Source organism: Hyperolius riggenbachi, chromosome 4, assembly GCF_040937935.1.
Source record: "Hyperolius riggenbachi isolate aHypRig1 chromosome 4, aHypRig1.pri, whole genome shotgun sequence".
Taxonomy (NCBI): Eukaryota; Metazoa; Chordata; class Amphibia; order Anura; family Hyperoliidae; genus Hyperolius; species Hyperolius riggenbachi.
In genome coordinates, this window is record NC_090649.1 from 248,177,366 (window position 1) to 248,184,319 (window position 6,954).

Sequence of the window (6,954 nt, forward strand, 5' to 3'; positions counted from 1 at the left end):
TCATTGCATTCCAGCGGTTCTGGAAGTGTGTTTAGCTATCAGGAAACAAAGGGATTATATTCAGCAGTCATGCATTGTGGGATACCGCATATGCTCCCTCCAACCTGAATAATAATACCTTCTGTTTTAGGCTCCCTGCACACTGCAAATCTGTTTTGCGATTCCGATTCCGATTTGCAATTCTGATTTTCCCTGAATGCAATCAACAGAAAAACGGATGTCAAAAGCGCAGCATGCAGGAACGATTAAAAATCGGAATCGGATGTAAAAAAAACGATTAAAAATCGGAATCTGAATTGGAATCGCATGCAGTGCGCAAGAAGCCTTAAGAAGGCAAAATTCAGTTTTGCACTTAACCACTTGCCGACCGCCTACTTCATATTGGCGGCGGCAAAGTGGCAGCCCCAGGACCACGTAACGCAGATTGGCGTCAGGTCCTGGGGCACTCTCTGGCCGGGGATCGCGCGCTGGGATGCGCGCGCATCCACCGGCAATAGGCTCCGCCCACCCGCGACGTCAACCCGCCGGCCAATCGGAAGCGCCGGCGGGTTGTTAACCCCGCGATCGCCGCTACAAAGTGTATAATACACTTTGTAATGTATACAAAGCTTATTATACAGGCTGCCTCCTGCCCTGGTGGTCCCAGTGTCCGAGGGACCACCAGGGCAGGCTGCAGCCACCCTAGTCTGCACCCAAACACACTGATCTGCCCCCCCCTGCCCCCTGATCGCCCACAGTACCCCTCAGACCCCCCCCTGCCCACCCCCCAGACCACCATTTGCACACAATCACCCCCCTAATCACCCATCAATCACTCCCTGTCACTATCTGTCAACGCTATTTTTTTTTTTAGTCCCTAAACTGCCCCCTGCTCCCTCCTGATCACCCCCCCACCCCTCAGATTCTCCCCAGACCCCCCAGACCCTCCCCCCCCTGCGTACTGTATGCATCTATCCCCCCTGATCAACTGTCAATCACCTGTCAATCACCTGTCAATCACCTGTCAATCACCCGTCAATCACCCCCTGTCACTGCCACCCATCAATCAGCCCCTAACCTGCCCCTTGCGGGCAATCTGATCACCCACCCACACCAATAGATCGCCCGCAGATCCGACATCAGATCACCTCCCAAATCCATCGTTTACATCTATTCTCTCCTCTAAACACCCACTAATTACCCATCAATCACCCATCAATCACCCCCTATCACCACCTGTCACTGTTACCCATCAGATTAGACCCTTGCGGGCACCCAATCGCCCGCCCACACACTCAGATTGCCCTCAACCCCCCCCCTTATCGATTCGCCAGTGCATTATTTACATCCGTTCTTCCCTGTAATAACCCACTGATCACCTGTCAATCACCCCCTGTCACTGCCACCCATCAATCACCCCCTGTCACTGCCACCCATCAATCAGCCCCTAACCTGCCCCTTGCGGGCAATCTGATCACCCACCCACACCAATAGATCGCCCGCAGATCCGACATCAGATCACCTCCCAAATCCATCGTTTACATCTATTCTCTCCTCTAAACACCCACTAATTACCCATCAATCACCCCCTATCACCACCTGTCACTGTTACCCATCAGATTAGACCCTTGCGGGCACCCAATCGCCCGCCCACACACTCAGATTGCCCTCAACCCCCCCCCTTATCGATTCGCCAGTGCATTATTTACATCCGTTCTTCCCTGTAATAACCCACTGATCACCTGTCAATCACCCCCTGTCACTGCCACCCATCAATCACCCCCTGTCACTGCCACCCATCAATCAGCCCCTAACCTGCCCCTTGCGGGCAATCTGATCACCCACCCACACCAATAGATCGCCCGCAGATCCGACATCAGATCACCTCCCAAATCCATCGTTTACATCTATTCTCTCCTCTAAACACCCACTAATTACCCATCAATCACCCCCTATCACCACCTGTCACTGTTACCCATCAGATTAGACCCTTGCGGGCACCCAATCGCCCGCCCACACACTCAGATTGCCCTCAACCCCCCCCCCCCTTATCGATTCGCCAGTGCATTATTTACATCCGTTCTTCCCTGTAATAACCCACTGATCACCTGTCAATCACCCCCTGTCACTGCCACCCATCAATCACCCCCTGTCACTGCCACCCATCAATCAGCCCCTAACCTGCCCCTTGCGGGCAATCTGATCACCCACCCACACCAATAGATCGCCTGCAGATCCGACATCAGATCACCTCCCAAATCCATCGTTTACATCTCTTCTCTCCTCTAAACACCCACTAATTACCCATCAATCACCCCCTATCACCACCTGTCACTGTTACCCATCAGATTAGACCCTAATCTGCCCCTTGCGGGCACCCAATCACCCGCCCACACCTCAGAACGCCCTCAGACCCCAGCCCTGATCACCTCGCTAGTGCATTGCTTGCATCTATTTCCCCCCTCTAATCACATCTTGAGACACCCATAAATCACCTCCTGTCACCCCCTAGCACACCTACCCATCAGATCAGGCCCTAATTTGCCCCGTGTGGGCTCCTGATCACTCGGCCAAACCCTCAGATCCCCCTCAGACCCCCTTCCGATCACCTCCCCAGTGCATTGATTGCATCTATTTTCCCCTCTAACCGCCCCCTGAGACACCCATCAATCACCTCCTGTCACCCCCCTAGCACTCCTATCCATCAGATCAGGCCCAATACATCCTGTCATCTAAGAGGCCACCCTGCTTATGACCGTTTCCACAAAATTTGCCCTCTCATAGACCACCTGTCATCAAAATTTGCAGATGCTTATACCCCTGAACAGTCATTTTGAGAAATTTGGTTTCCAGACTACTCACAGTTTTGGGCCCGTAAAATGCCAGGGCAGTATAGGAACCCCACAAGTGACCCCATTTTAGAAAGAAGACACCCCAAGGTATTCTGTTAGGTGTATGATGAGTTCATAGAAGATTTTATTTTTTGTCACAAGTTAGCGGAAATTGGATTTTTATTGTTTTTTTCACAAAGTGTCATTTTTCACTAACTTGTGACAAAAAATAAAATCTTCTATGAACTCACCATACCCCTAACGGAATACCTTGGGGTGTCGTCTTTCTAAAATGGGGTCACTTGTGGGGTTCCTATACTGCCCTGGCATTTTAGGGGCCCTAAACCGTGGGGAGTAGTCTAGAAAACAAATGCCTCAAAATGACCTGTGAATAGGACGTTGGGCCCCTTAGCGCACCTAGGCTGCAAAAAAGTGTCACACATGTAGTATCGCCATACTCAGGAGAAGTAGTATAATGTGTTTTGTGGTGTATTTTTACACATACCCATGCTGGGTGGGAGAAATCTCTCTGTAAATGGACAATTGTGTGTAAAAAAAAATCAAAAATGTGTCATTTACAGAGATATTTCTCCCACCCAGCATGGTTATATGTAAAAATACACCACAAAACACATTATACTACTTCTTCTGAGTACGGCGATACCACATGTGTGACACTTTTTTGCAGCCTAACTGTGCTAAGGGGCCCAAAGTCCAATGAGTACCTTTAGGATTTCACAGGTCATTTTGAGACATTTGGGTTCAAGACGACTACTCACGGTTTAGGGCCCCTAAAATGCCAGGGCAGTATTGGAACCCCACAAATGACCCCATTCTAGAAAGAAGACACCCCAAGGTATTCCGTTAGGAGTATGGTGAGTTCATAGAAGATTTTATTTTTTGTCACAAGTTAGCGGAAATTGATATGTATTGTTTTTTTTTTCACAAAGTGTCATTTTCCGCTAACTTGTGACAAAAAAAAAATCTTCTATGAACTCACCATACCCCTAACGGAATACCTTGGGGTGTCTTCATTCTAAAATGGGGTCACTTGTGGGGTTCCTATACTGCCCTGGCATTTTAGGGGCCCTAAACCGTGAGGAGTAGTCTAGAATCCAAATGCCTCAAAATGACCTGTGAATAGGACGTTAGGCCCCTTAGCGCACCTAGGTTGCAAAAAAGTGTCACACATGTGGTATCGCCGTACTCAGAAGAAGTAGTATAATGTGTTTTGAGGTGTATTTTTATACATACCCATGCTGGGCGGGAGAAATCTCTCTGTAAATGGACAATTGTGTGTAAAAAAAATCAAATAATTGTCATTTACAGAGATATTTCTCCCACCTAGCATCTGTATGTGTAAAAATACACCCCAAAACACATTATACTACTTCTCCTGAGTACGGCGGTACCACATGTGTGGCACTTTCTTGCACCCTAAGTGCGCTAAGGGGCCCAAAGTCCAATGAGTACCTTTAGGATTTCACAGGTCATTTTGCGACATTTGGTTTCAAGACTACTCCTCACGGTTTAGGGCCCCTAAAATGCCAGGGCAGTATAGGAACCCCACAAATGACCCCATTTTAGAAAGAAGACACCCCAAGGTATTCCGTTAGGAGTATGGTGAGTTCATAGAAGATTTTATTTTTGTCACAAGTTAGCAGAAAATGACACTTTGTGAAAATAAACAATTAAAATCAATTTCCGCTAACTTGTGACAAAAAAAAAAAATCTTCTATGAACTCACCATCCTCCTAATGGAATACCTTGGGGTGTCTTCCTTCTAAAATGGGGTAATTTGTGGGATTCCTATACTGTCCTGGCATTTTAGGGGCCCTAAACCGTGAGGAGCAGTCTTGAAACGAAATTTCTCAAAATGACCTGTGAAATCCTAAAGGTACTCATTGGACTTTGGGCCCCTTAGCGCAGTTAGGGTGCAAAAAAGTGCCACACATGTGGTATCGCCGTACTCAGGAGAAGTAGTATAATGTGTTTTGGGGTGTATTTTTCCACATACCCATGCTGAGTGGGAGAAATATCTCTATAAATTGACAATTGTGTGTTAAAAAAAGAAAACAATTGTCATTTACGGAGATATTTCTCCCACCCAGCATGGGTATGTGTAAAAATACACCCCAAAACACATTATACTACTTCTCCTGAGTACGGCAATACCACATGTGTGGCACTTTTTTGCAGCCTAACTGCGCTAAGGGGCCCAAAGTCCAATGAGCATCTTTAGGCTTTACAGGGGTGCTTACAATTAGGCACCCCCCAAAATGCCAGGACAGTGAACACACCCCACAAATGACCCCATTTTGGAAAGTAGACACTTCAAGGTATTCAGAGAGGAGCATAGTGAGTCCGTGGCAGATTTCATTTTTTTTTGTCGCAAGTTAGAAGAAATGGAAACTTTTTTTTTTTTTTTTTTTTTGTTACAAAGTGTCATTTTCCGCTAACTTGTGACAAAAAATAAAATCTTCTATGAACTCACCATGCCTCTCACTGAATACTTTGGGATGTCTTCTTTCCAAAATGGGGTCATTTGGGGGGTATTTGTACTATCCTGGAATTTTAGCCCCTCATGAAACCTGACAGGTGCGCAGAAAAGTCAGAGATGCTTGAAAATGGGAAAATTCACTTTTTGCACCATAGTTTGTAAACGCTATAACTTTTACCCAATCCAATAAATATACACTGAATGGGTTTTTTTTTATCAAAGACATGTAGCAGAATAACTTTCGCGCTCAAATGTATAGGAAATTTTACTTTATTTGAAAACTGTCAGCACAGAAAGTTAAAAAAGTCATTTTTTTGACAAAATTCATGTCTTTTTTGATGAATATAATAAAAACTAAAACTCGCAGCAGCAATCAAATAGCACCGAAAGAAAGCTGTATTAATGACAAGAAAAGGAGGTAGAATTCATTTAGGTGGTAGGTTGTATGACTGAGCAATAAACCGTGAAAGCTGCAGTGGTCCGAATGGAAAAAAAGGCTCTGGTCCTTAAGGGGTTTTATGACTGCAGTCCTTAAGTGGTTAACCAGTGACACTGGTTTCCCCTCCCCAGGCTGTAGTGGTCATTCCTTTTATTTGCTTTGTTGCCATGTAGACACTGTTAGGCTCAGCATGTGTACAAAACAAACTACTAATTGCACATTCACCTCTAATAATACAAAATGTACATAAGCTATCACTTAACAATGCAGTTAACACCTACTTGTCAATCATAAAGATAGTTAGGGGAATGAAATGGGACTGGAGGAGACACCCATCATAATAAGTACTGCCTAATGTAAATAAGCCTGAATAATAACATTGTAAAAGGGAGGGGAACATGTCATTGAATGGGAAGGTCAGTGGTTGTTGCTGGGGGCAAGTGAATGCCCATAAAGGATTTCCAGAGTAATTTGTATGTCTGCACATGATGTAGAGTGTTGGCTCAGCACATCTGATGTGTTTTTATAAAGTAGAATCTCGATTATCCGGCACTGACGGGGATCGGCTGATGTTGGATAAATGTGCTTTCTGGTTGTTTGAGACTCAATGTTAAAAATAGGCCTTGCTAAAACAATACTATACCCCACTCTATATACATACCATAAACTCTATATTAAATGTTAAAATACAGTACAGTACAGCCCACAAACAGCCTAATGCTGAATACTTACCTGTCCCACGACGACAATCGCTCCTCGATCCATCTTCCTGCTGTGCAACAGCACACAACGGCACACGACAGGCACAAACAGGAAGTCAAGTGATCGCAGTATTTTGCGTGGAGTCATCCGGGGATCTTAAAGAGAACCTGTACTGAGTAAAAATATTTAAAATAAACACATGAGGTAACTTCAAATGAACATTACATAGTTACCTTGCCATCAGTTCCTCTCAGAAGCTCACCATTTTCTTCTGACAATAATCCCTTCCAGTTCTGACAATATTTTGTCAGATCTGAAATATATCAGTTGCTGTCAGTAAAATATCAGTTGCTGTCAGTTATAGCTGAGAGGAAAACTGATGTACCCGGTAATGTCCATGTTTCCCTATGGCTCAAGTGGGCGATGTTACAGTTTAGCTGTGTGCTGACCAGAAAGCTGTTATGGGTAATGGCTATTTTCAAAATGGAGGACGGAAAATTCCC